The sequence below is a fragment of the Gouania willdenowi genome, chromosome 6 (genome assembly GCF_900634775.1).
Source record: "Gouania willdenowi chromosome 6, fGouWil2.1, whole genome shotgun sequence".
Classification (NCBI taxonomy): domain Eukaryota; kingdom Metazoa; phylum Chordata; class Actinopteri; order Blenniiformes; family Gobiesocidae; genus Gouania; species Gouania willdenowi.
The window spans coordinates 68329316-68342578 of record NC_041049.1 but is presented as its reverse complement, the minus strand read 5'-3'; the positions used below and the strand labels follow the sequence as shown (position 1 = coordinate 68342578).

Here is a 13263-nt window from a genome sequence, read left to right as displayed (position 1 = left end):
CACTATTGCACAGCTAAATGTGTGAACATTGATCAGTAAATAACATGATGATAACAGTTCATAAACCGTGCATGGGGTGTTGCCTAATAAAACACAAAGAAACCTGCAGTCAGAGTTGTTCTTTAGTCACGGTGAAGATACATCACATCTTAGAAGTATTTAAAGTGAGGCAAAAAAAGTGTAAACTGACACTTTTTATTCTCTTTGTACATAATTCAGACTGAAAATGTCTTGTTTTTACAGCAGCCGTCCAAAAGGGGGCGATGTCATTTTCACTTCAAAGGCTTTCGGTGGATTTCTGTTCCACAGATGGTCCTTGAATGACAAATACTCCCTCACAGGTTTTTTAAACTTAAAACAGTACAAAATAAAAACTCAAAAATCACCCAAACAAATCACAGCGACACTCATCAATAAATAATCACAAATATAACAGTGGACAACCTTTTTATTCAAAATATTAAGCATGTTTCACATTAGAAAATATCTAAAAGACATGTAAAACAAGTATAGATGAACTACATTTTACTATGAAATATCACACGGGCCTAATCACACTATAAAGACCATATGTTTACGTTCAAAGCCAACTTACACAAAGCTCCATTAGGAAGAGAAAAGGTTCAGTGAATGGGTTTAATATGGAGCCTTTCTGTGTGGAGTTTGCATGTTCTCTTAGCACTTGTGTGTGTGTTTACCAGAATACCAAAAAATTAAAGTCATTAATTCTAAAGTATATATTATATCAAGTCATAAACATATTTTTTTAAGTTCTGTAAAAGAAAATACACACACTGATAATTTCACAAACAATACACTTTGCTTTTACATAGCAGAAGAGAAACACATGATTTAATGCTGTATTGTCTATAAATATAACATGCTTAGTTACTCAGCAATTAGTAGTTTCACAAGATTTCCAAGGGGGAAAAATGCACTATATAACATATACTGTATATACACTGCTCAGTGACTCTGAAATGGAGCTAGTGGGTTGGAAAATGGAGAAATATATGTATTCTGTAAATAAAAAGATGAGTAAATGAAAATCTAACAAAGACTGAAATGACAAATGTCATGTAAGGTTGGGAATAATGACTCAAATTAATAAGCGAAAAAACAGGATTTAGTTCCATCCTATTTGATTGCATGGATGGATTGCACACACGAGCACATATAAGACATTTGTCACTGTGTGCAAGCACACAAGAGCTGTCAGTGCCGAGAAAACAAATGTATTTTTGGCATCGACTGCGTGCGAGTAAGTGTAACCATCAACGGCAGGCACGGCAACTCGACCATTTCGACACTTGGAGGAATAAATGATTGGTTATAGGTTCAACTGTTCAGCTGAGTGACTTATTATTTCCTGGATGAGCGGATGTGTATGACTAATACACAAGAACTAGAAGGAAGTGAAGGAAGTATAAACAAAAAAGGGAACTTGTTTCATTTCCCTCGTATTTTCAGTTGTTTTAACAATCTTTCCGCTCACGTCGTTTCTCTGTCCCACGATCTGTCTGCTACGGTGGCTGAGGAGTGCAAAACACCTTAACAAATTCAACGACAAATTTACAATTTTGAAAACAAATGTACATAATTAGCTAAATAATTACAAATAGCAAAACACTTTTACAAAAACCACAACAAATACACAATTTTCAATACAAATATATACAATTATCTAAAAAAAATAAAAAATAAATACAACTAGCTAAACACTTTTACAAAAACCACAACAAATGTACATTGTGACATCAAATGTACATAATTAGCTAAAAAAAACAATTACAAATAGCAAAACACTTTTACAAATGTTAAACAGATTTACAATGGCGCATTGTAAGAGTAAAAGTGTTTCCATATTTGTTAATTTGTTTTGACCTTTTGTAAAAGTGTTAATTTCTTAATTTGTTGCATGAAATCATACGAAAATGGAGAGTCCGAGACGCCGGAAGTAGGTGCGACAAGCTGTAAAGTTGTCGTTGTAAATCTGTTTCAACATTTGTAAAAGCGTTTGGCAACTTTTATTTATTTATTTATTTTAAGATAATTATGTACATTTGTTTTCAATATTGTACATTTGTTGTGGAATTCGTAGAAGTGTTTTGCACTTCTCAGCCACCGTAATCTGCCATTCCATAAAAAACCCAAAAAAACAAGCTCTCCAGTAAGAGCCATGCTGGAATCCACATGGAAACATTTCCTGCATGACTGATGAGGAGGAAAAAAAACCAAACCTCCACACTCTCTGTATCCTGATAATTAAGGGGAACGGGAGGTTCAGGGCTCATTTGTGGGGTTGGTTTTAAGCATCGTTCTCAGCTCGATTCTGACAATCCCACCATGACAGCGAGAGAAACTTTTCTAATGGTTGACAGCTGGCTTGAGTCTGGCTTTTAAAGTTGGTGATCAGATAGTAAGCATATGAGGAACCTAGAGGTCACACTCAACCTTAGATCTTCTATTTCCCAGAAAACACCACAACAAACAACACGACATCCATCCATTTTCTGACCTGCTTGCTCCTTTTTTCAGTGTCGTGGGGGTCACACAACATGCTCACCTTTATTGTTTTAAAGGAATATCAGCGGGGGAAAATATCCTAATGGGGTATATTTATCGCTAACCTCTGTTACACTCAGTTTTTTAGTATAGTATAAATAAACCTTATTATATAAATATTAAATAAAAAAGTATAGTCTTAATGTAAAAGCATCCACATTGTAGCAACCCTGAAAACACACCGAACGGTAACCTTTCTAGGTTTAATACAATTAGGCTATTTCATTTAACTTTATTAAAAGCTAAATACTGAAATCCCAAACTCAAACAACAATGAAAGTTATCTGATTATGCGTGTGAAGAATACACTAAGCTGGATTTGAACGTTTGGGACATAGCAACTTATCTATTAAGATCAATTTTAGAATAATTATCACAGCCTCCTCCAGGATGCGAGTCAACCAATTCAACCAACTACCTTTTTTTATTTCTGCTATGACTTCATGAAGTGTTTTTGGAGTGACTGCGTTGCATTTGCATTGGAGAGAGGAAGGAGGAACCAGGAGGGACCTGCCATAACAGTAATATACATATTATAACTGTGGGTCAGAACCTTTAGGCATTGTGATGAATGAATGATGAATTGCTATTTTTAAAAACATGGCAATTGCATTTTTTTTTTTTTTTTTTAACTTTTTATTAAACCAGCAGAGGACAACTGTAAACAGTTTAATTAGACCTGCATGGTAAAGTGCCAAAGTAATAATAATAATAATAATGCATTGGATTTTATATAGCGCTGCTTTTTGATAGACACTCAAAGCGCTTTACATTGATGTGGATTATTCTTTCACTCAACACACGGCGGTGGTAAGCTACTATTGCAGCCACAGCTGCCCTGAGGCAGACTGACAGAAGCGAGGCTGCCATAGTGCGCCATCGGCCCCTCCGACCACCACCAACACTCACTCACACACTACATTCATACGAGGCAATGTGTCTTGCCAAAGGACACAACGACAATGACTTGGACTTGGAACCCCCAACCCTTCAGTTATTGGTTGACCCACTCTACCACTGAGCCATGGTTGCCCAAGTAGCAGCATCCATGCTTTATATAAAGTTTATTATGTATAAACTAAATAAGGAGCTCAAGTATTACAATGCTTTTAAAACATCAAAAATATCCTTTTACAGTATTTTGTGTAAATTTACTTTTAAATAAACGATTATTGGAAATTGAATTGATTATTGATTACTATGTCACCAATTATTTCTGCCACACCTAACTATAACTCACTCCAAACGACTACCGAAAGATCCTATGGAAGTTACCGGTACGGTCTACATTTTTTCAGACGTTATCTTGGAGCTTAACCGCATGGAAGAGAGGGAATATAGATACTCAACAGTTTTCAGCATGTGTTGGCTTAGGGTGGGGTGATAATCAAAGTTCACGGTACCAGATACAATACCGGGCTCATGATAACGCTATGATACAACATCACCTGTCCTTTTTTTTTTTTCCACTTGTCTGCACATGCTGTCAAAGGTCAACACTACAAGAAGTGCAATCATTATGAGACAGCAATGCATGTTTTGTTATTGCAAAAAAATAAATTAGTTTATTTTATTGCTTAATTGTGACCATCACCAGCCCTCCCTAAGGAAGGGGAAGAAACATTTTATTATAGGGAGGATGTAAAAAGGGAGAGCAGTGTTACACCTAGGTGGAGCGGGGGAGAGACTCAAGGCAGGAAATTGAAAGGACATCACCAGTCCTTTAAAACACCAGATATATGTTGGGAATGAAGTCACTTTGGCAGTAATTTTGGGGCAAAGACAAAAAATAACAATATACATCTGTCTATGGGACTCCACATCCCACAATGCAATAAATGGAGTATTTACGAAATTGGAGTATGTAAATTATACATCTTTATTTTGAGCAAATGATCTTGAATTTATTGATTAAATGCATTGATTAACAAATGTTTGTCTCATACAGTGTCAGGTTCTGTTTAGTTTTACTGGTCTTTAGTCCTTGTGGTTCTCTTTTTGTTCTGTCAGTCTTTGTTGGTTGTGTTTAGTTTCCATTCTAGTTCTTGTTTCATGTTTTAACTCTTGTCTTTGTGTTCCCAGGTCTTTCTGCTCGTGTCTCCTCCTCCCAGTGATGTCAGTGTGTTGGGGTTGTGAGTGATTAGCTGCCTCATGTTTTGTACCCAGGTGTGGCCCGTTCCCTCCGTCACTGTGTAGTTTGGACACAGAATGATTGCTGCTTCATTGTGAATGTCTGTTATTTTTTGATTTTATTTAGAAAAAAAAAAAAAAAAAAGTGAATGTCTACGTTACCCTGCTCGTGTCCTGCTGCGTTTTGTAGCCTGCTCCCTGTTTTTCTCGTGAGTTTTTCAAGTTCTTTCGATCACTAAAATGAAGCGGTTCTATGAACGTTACACCTGTTTGCTGCCTGATTCTCCACGACTCTGACACGTGACAGGCAGCTTTTACGTTTTCCAGGTATTTGTGCTTTTCTATTTCTGCCTACAACTCTTCACAAATATCTATACTATATTCTATATGTTTCTGCTTATTTCTGAAAACTTGACGTAAGAGACATAATACCTCATTGTGGTTGTTTTTCTTGGTGAGTTTAAGCATCTCTAAATGAGGTGGTTAAAATGTTATCTGAATAGATTTCTGAATAGATTTTGGGTAAAACATCATCTATATATGAAAGCCCTAACAGCCAATGTCCTCTGAGTGACAGATGTTGTCGTCAATCCCTCAAAATCATACATTTCCTCTGTTCTTAGCATAATTGTGATTAAATTTCCCTCAGAAATATTTTCCAGCTGTATCTACTGATTATGTCATCATGCAACTCTAAAGAAAGCCTGATAATGATCTACTCTTTGGCGGAGCAGGATAGTATCTAAAACCAGCAGAATAGGGATTCTCCAGGAACAGCATGAAGCATCTACAACCTTTGTATCCCTATATGCAATAAAAAGTCTAACTTCTTCTGTTTTAAGTATTATATTTTAACAAAGCTTAGTTTCACCTGCTGTATAACCTGAATAATTACTTTTATAGATATTAAAGCAGCATGCTGTAAACATCCATTGAGCCATTGTTTTTGTGAGGAAATTAGATGAAAATTGAGTAAATTTGCTGTTTGTGTTTGGATATTGAGCTAAAACTAACATTTGTTGACTGTATATTGTAACAGGCCTGTATTTGTGTAAGCGGAATGTCTCACATATTCAAATGGTATGGTCATTCACACAAAGAGGGTAATATTTGCTTTAACGGCCTAGACTAACTTTGGTCCCTAATGTGAACCATTTGAGCGCCGCCTATGTTTTCATTTTACTTCCTTATTTCTAAGGCTGTCACTTTTTCCATCAGGTAGTAGTTTTCATGGTCGATGTGAAACCAGACACCCAAGAGAGCTCACGTCCAAGGTCCAGAAACAACACCAGGCCAGGCACATTCATGTGCGACTGGTTTTTGGCAAAGTAAACACACGTTCACCATGTTAGAAATGGGATTTTTTTTTTCTGCTGCCACTGCAATTCCTTCATCTGGCCCATTTTCTGTCCCACCCTCTGTCTCTCTTCTTCTCCCCACCCTTCGCATGCTGCCACATCTGGAGCCGAGCTACTAATTTATTTATGTGGTCTGGGATATTTCTTTTTCTTTTTCTCCCCAATGTCTGGTTTTTAAAGTCCTTTACCTTGTCTTGTTGGCAGTTTCTCTCCATCTGATGAGGTCTGCAATTACACCTTACCATAACTGGTCACTATGTAATTACATGGTCCACCACAAATCCCCCTCCACCCCCCCTACTCTGAACAACATCACTGAACATATGGCAGAACCAAAATAGAAGAGTTTCATGTCTGTTTGGATGGCGGCCCAGCTGAAACTATGCTCGGCTGCCTGACTGACAGTGGGATGTGGACTTTTTCTGCTCAGGAAAAACTTTTAAGGCTGGTCACATTCAGGCTGTTAGCAGTCGTACCCCGACGGGCTTTGCAGGCGGCTGGCCCAGCTGAGCTCCATGAAGGGAAACACAGGAGAGACTTGGGGCACCAGAGTGAATCAATGTGAACACAACAGACTGTTTTCACTGAGGAAGACTTCAACCTTGGACTGCAACTATGAGCTGAACGTGGAAGATTTATCCTTTCAGTTACCGACAAAGAGAACAGGTACGTCAAATTAGAAATTGTGGTTGCAGTAATATGTTAGTGGGAACACTAGTTACCCCAAAGAGCATTACGCCACAGAGCGTTTGCTTTAGTAGCATGTGATCAGAAAATCTCTGTCCCAACTCTCAAACACCTGGTCAGTTGAAGAGATGGCTGTCATTACTATAGAATATTTTCCAACAAGTGAAGGAATTGCTATGTGGTGAAACTCAAAATCCAGAATTTCTTATTTACATACAGGGACACAGCTTAAAGGCCATCACTTCAAATCAGATTAATTACCTTGATTTTTTTTAGGTATTACTTTTCCAATGGGATGCACTCACATTGCAGCCCCTAAGTGCATTTGAGCATGCATGGTCCTCACATCCTGCTGAAGGTCAAACCACACTTTCCATGAGGGGAAAAAAACTATTTTAGGTGTCTTGAAATATGTCTTCGGGTCCAGACATGTTGGTCCTATTATTTCAAAAGCAGCTGATCCATTGAGGATTTCATCTCTCCCTTTACCCTGGTTCACGGACAGTAGTCTGGAAAACAGAAAAGCTCCAGTAAGCTCCAGTTCTCAAGGCTAAAAAGAAGATTGATGGCAGGGAACTGAATAATAACCAACCTTTTGACAGAGACCAAACTCCATGACTTGAGCAATTTGCTGCCCATATCACAACAGGATGGTCATAATTGCTTTTACAAAGAGAATGACTGCAAGGAAAAGAGATACATGTAACTTTTAAGTGCTAATATGGTCAGATAATAAGTAAATACTTGGGTATATATTCAAAGTTGGTAGGTTGGGTGAGTATATCATCCAACAGAGTGTGCAGTTCTAATTCCAAACTCAGGCATTTCTTTTGTGTCCTTTGGCAAGACAATTCCCTCTAAAATTCCCCTGCATCCTGAATGTCTTTTGTGGTCAGATGGCCCGCAGGTGCATAACAGCAGAAATCTTTCTGACAGCCAAGGGCAGATATGGCTACAGACATAACTTACCTCCACTATTTTGACTTCAGTGAGAAAAGTGCTTGTATAGTGCTATATACTGTAAATCTTAGCCACTATCACTATCTAATACCTTAATTAATGAATAGTTTTTATTGGACAGCACAGATTAAGGATAGAGAGATAACAATGACATAAGTGACTGATTGTTGACCCAACAGCTACAGTAATTATGTCACTGCTTTGTGGGTATTTGAAGTAGACCAAGATGCAAAACTCCAAAAGTGAAGACTGGATATTTTGAAGTATTTAATATAAAATATTAACATAACTATAACTCCAGGAGGGTCTGGCAGCAGATCCATGCTAAATATGACTTAAATAGGCTTAACGTCACCCAGAACAAGGCTATTCACCTTGTTTTGAGTTGTCCCTACTGGATCAGTAAACTTTATAATGGCCCCTCATTGAAACTAAAATGCATTATAATTTATTCACTAATATTTAAGAAAATTATCTTAACTGGTCAACTGAGATTATTTCAAGAAAAGATTAAATACTCCCATCATATCAACTTGCTTCAAATTCCAACTTAGTCATCAAACGTCCTAAAACAAATCGTCTACAAATGTCTGTCTTTTTTAGCGCTTTTAACTTACGGAACAATTTCCCCAGGGACCTGCAACAAAATCTTTAAAATCATATCTTTACCAATCTTAATGTATATATCATGTATTTGTTGGTGCAATGAAAATATGTCTTGATGTACTTATGTAATGTTTCTGTATTTTTTTTAAAACTGTATTCAATTTTCTGTTCTTGCATGTACTAGAATCTTTATTTATGGACCCCAGGAAGATTAGCAAACACCACGGTGGAAGCTAATGGAGATCCAATAAACATATAAGATTACAGTATTGGCTTAAAGAGAGCCTGATGGCGGATGGTCACCTTAATCCTCCTTAGGGTCCAGGGTCAGGCAGATTTAAAGTGCAGGTCATAAAATGCAGATATACAGGCTGATGGACAGATAGGTAGCTAGAATTACTTTGAGTTCTCTTACACAGTGATGATAATAGACCAACAAAAGCCATGTTCATCCAGCCATGTTCATAGAAATGGAGAGATAAGAGGACACACACACAAAGTTTGTTGAAGTAGATGTTCATATCTGTGGAAAGGAATAATTTTGCCCACAATCAAATCTTTGTTTGAACTTTTCAAACCTCTCAGAGCACAAAAGTTTTCCTCTCTGACAACAACATAAAGTATGAGTCTTTAACACTAAAAAGGAAGCCTCACATTAGCATTAGCCACTCAACAAAGTAAGGACATGGCACGTGCGTCACCTATGTGTGTTTGTTGCAGCTTTGTTGCTGGTAATGAGGACAGTTGACACATCAGCATTCATGACTCAGTGGAGACTCTCTTCACTGGGAACTCAATTAAGAGAGTGGCGTTATAAATTTTTGCGTAGGTGGGCCCAATACGGGAGACATTTGGGGGTCCAAATAAATCAATATCAGACCATTTGTGCTAGACCTCAAACTTGAAGCTTCTTTGGTGGTGACCCCCTTTCTTAAGTTTCAATCTCCATCTACTAATTGGAGAGAGGCCATGGCTTACTGAGCCATATCTGTCTTTGCTTGTGATTGCCGTTTCCTCTGTTTGTTCCGTGGCTGTTGTTGGGGTCCACTTGGGAGACCAAGACTGTTTGCCGTGAGATTCACAGAAGATGGAGAGGTCATTGATTCCTCCTCCTCGGGAGAAAAGGCTTAATGTGGAGTTACTACTTGTTCTCTTTTGTGGTTGTCATTTTCTGAATAGACTCCCGCATCCTCTTAATGACCGATCAACTTGTCACGTGGTAGTTACGCACATTCACAGGAAGCATGTAAGGATGCACATCTTAAAAGAATATTCTGTGATTCAACAAGCTCAGTTTGATCATAAAACTTCTTTGTGACAACATTGAGGAGTCTATCACTTTTTTATTTCTTGTACCGTTTGTCTTAGAGCCACATTATCAACGGAGGTGGAGGTGTCTGATAAACTTTTGCATGAGTTAAAATAAGTCTTTTATGTCATAGATGCTGTTGCTGCTATGAAATGGAGAAACACAAAACTCTAAATTCATTCAGATCTGTACAAAATGAGTCTGAATAAATTCAATCATGGCTTTTACAAAGCTCGGCAGCAAGACTTGATCAAATAGCTGTTGAATTACAGTCAACTGGTAAATGCATTGAATTTACTTTGTATTTCAATTAATTAATAAATAAATATTGTCAATAATGTCATCAGCATAAACCAGCAAAATAACAAAAAGCTTGAACAGTTTCAACCACTAAGAGATAAATCAACTGACAGAAATAATTTAATCCATCCATTAATTACATTTCCGACCAGCATGTTCCTTTTACATGGTTATGGGGGTCTAACTTTCTCAAGCTGTCATCGGGCACTAGGCGGGGGTACGCCCTGGACGGGGTGCCAGTCCATCACAGGAGTTTATCGCAGTTGACCGGTAAAACAATAGAGGAACCCGTTCAGCAGCAAAATCTATTAACTTGCTGTCTTGACACAATACAATCAGACGTCTTTAAAAGTATTGTAAAGACATTTGTGACTGATTTGAATTAGATAATCAACTGCTCATTCCAGTCAGGCACACTAACAAAATTCCTGAAAGTAGCTGCTGTGAAACTTCTGTTAAAAAGAGAAGAATGTATGCCTCTGTAGTGGCTAACCATGGATCAATCGCCAACCTTTCTCATGGCCAGCAAAGAAACAGTTCTTATCAAAGTGCTAAATGACATAAGGTCCAATTTGGATTGCAAAGTTATTTTGTAAGCATTCGAAACTTTGAATCAGACAGATTACCAATGTCCTGTGGGGTTCCTCAGGGCTCTATTCTTGGACCCCTTCTGTTCAGCCTTTATATGCTTCCTTTAGGGAGAATTGTGCAGAACTGTAAGGTTGATTATCAGAGCTACTTATATGACACACAACTATATCTATCACTGAACCCAGATTACTTTGGTCCCATAGAGGTTTGAACACTGGATGAGTGAGAACTTCCTTCAACTAAATCATGACAAGATGGAGATTATCTTTGGTGAGGAAAAGAGGACTACTGTCAACGAGTACCTTGAGCCTCGATCTTTAAAAGCTAAAGACCAAGTCTGAAACCTTGGTGTTCTGATTGACTCAGATCTGACTCTCAGTAGTCGCATAAATTCATCACAAAACAGCCTTCTACCACCTAAAAAACATCTCCAGAGTTAAAGGTTTCATGACTCAGAATAATCAGGGGAAGCTGGTTCATGGTTTCATCTCCAGCAGACTGGACAGTTGTAATGGTCTTGTCACAGGAATCCCCCAAAAGAGCATCAAACAGCTACAGCTGGTTCAGAACGTTGCAGCTCGGGTCTTAACCAAAATTAAGAAGTCAGAACATATTACTCTAGTTTTAAAGTCTTTACACTAGCTCCCAGTCAGCCTCAGAATAGACTTTACTCCTTATGATTGAGAGGGAAATTTTAAATAATTTTATTGTTGATTGCCTTGTCAAAAAGTATTGTGTTGAACTACAAGTACATTGCCAAATGTAATGGCGTTAGAGTAACTTCACAATGCCGTAACTGTACTCCTAAAATCAATGTGAAATTATTTTTGCCAAGTAAATTTTTTATATTTGTTTACTATTAATATATTTACTTACAGTTAGATATGTCTTTTTTTAGGTCAGTTTTTTCGTTCACATATTTGATCTTAACTGAGTAATGGTGTAAAGATCTCAATTCCAGACAACTCACCCATGCGTTTGCTTTTCATGCCTGAAGGGGAAAGAATGGCCCTAAAAGGGTTTTTTGAAGTGCCACGTGCAGGCTCATATTGAGCTTTTTCTTGCATACCTTGCAAATCTCTGCAGACAATATTTACTTATCGCGTCGACCTCGAGTGTGCTTCATTTACTTTAAGCTTTTAGTTTGGCGTGGAATAACAGAGGCATGAAAAAGTGATGAAAACCCTCCTCCCTGAAATAAAATGCTTCTTGTGTTCCTCTGCTTAGATCTGAGCAGTAGATCTATCCTCCACCCCTGATTCCACTCTTACCCTCCCAATCCTTAAACACCCACACAGGGACCCAGCCCACCTAAATTACTACCCCCTTCTAATGTCAAACAGCTGCCGGGCTGACTTGCAAAGAAGTACTACCATGGCGGCCTCCTACCCTGCCTTGTTCTATACTTTCTGTGTATGTGGCCCATGATAGTGGGTCACTCACAAAAGCAGATGTAGTGTCTGACACGGCTGTCCATTCAAGGTTTATTTATGACTCAAGCGTTAGTTATGAGGTCATGAATTTACATCTTGGGTGCTTGTGGGCGGAGATAGCTCGACGAACTACTGGCTGTAAATTGTGTGTATAGATCGTGTTCTACTTTCATGCTTTGCGGCTGCCTGGTGTCTCTGACAAGTAATGCCCAGCTATAACTATGGCAATGCCATATCCAGAGGGCTCTCCATCTAACTGAAGGGGTTTTGTGACATAAATACTATGAGGACAGTACTTGTGTGATTGACAGGAGAAGATCAGTGCGTTGAAGGTCCTGCTGCCGTCGGGAATCTGCTATAGTTTAGGCCACATGCCTGACAGTCAACCTGGAACATGAGGACATGGAATCCTTGGGCCAATTGGGCTTGGGCTTTTTTCTTTTTTACTTTTCCTTCATATATACGTTTACATACACCTACTTAAAATCAAAGACATTGCTTAATGCACATAATTGCATGAAAGCTACAACGTTACAAAGAGAACTCCCAAAACAAAGGTTAGATGGACAAAGGTCATGGACTATGCCTTTCCTATGACCCATCTCAGTACCAGGACTCTGTTTTGAATGTCTTGTTGCGGGAGTGTTCAAACTTAGTCCTGGAGTGCAAGTTTTAAATGAGCCTTTGTTTCATCTCAAAGTCTGCAGAAAAGGTGCATCTGAGCACGGAAAACACTTAAAACCGAAGGGCTGTGCAGTCCTCCCCCCCCCAACTGCATTCAGGTGTGTTGGTGCAAACCAACATCTGAAACATTTTTTTCTGAAACAAACAGGGGACTGGGTTGTACAAAAAAAGGCACAAAACTGGATAAAAAGATAAGACAATAAAAGATAATAAATACCAAAGTTAGGTAGCACGTTACAGTTTTTGACAGTTTCAGTGTCTTTGTTTGTGACAATCCCATTTTTTTCAGTATTCATCTCCTTTATTCTTTTGGAGCCTCAGTGTAAAAGTCTTTTTCTCGATGCTGCGGATAGAGTTTATTATGTTTATATAGAGTCTTAAAGTTGGGTGGTTCCTCTGGAGCAACATCTGAAAAATGTGACTGGATTCAGACACCTGTTTGCTTTTTGTCAATTTAAATTAGTCGTCAAAAGGCCTCATTTTGCAATGTTGAAGTTTGAGAATAAGAGACAAAAAAAAAAAAAAAACCTAGGAGGAAAAAGTGCTGATAACAAGTTGGAAGAAGAATTGAGACTCGGGCTTGATGGAAGATCTGGTAAATTTAACATGTCTAAATATTTCACTCTGCAATGTGAGTTTG

The 13263-nt window shown here is 38.2% G+C and overlaps 1 protein-coding gene across 1 annotated transcript in view; it reads left to right on the top strand.

The window, feature by feature from the left end:
• The first annotated feature begins 6252 nt into the window (after positions 1-6252).
• The window catches only part of insc (INSC spindle orientation adaptor protein), a 67217-nt gene continuing 60206 nt past the window's right edge, over positions 6253-13263 (top strand). The window contains exon 1 of the mRNA XM_028451701.1: positions 6253-6719. The gene's annotated coding sequence lies outside the window, so the exon portion shown is untranslated. The remainder of the gene's footprint in view (positions 6720-13263) is intronic.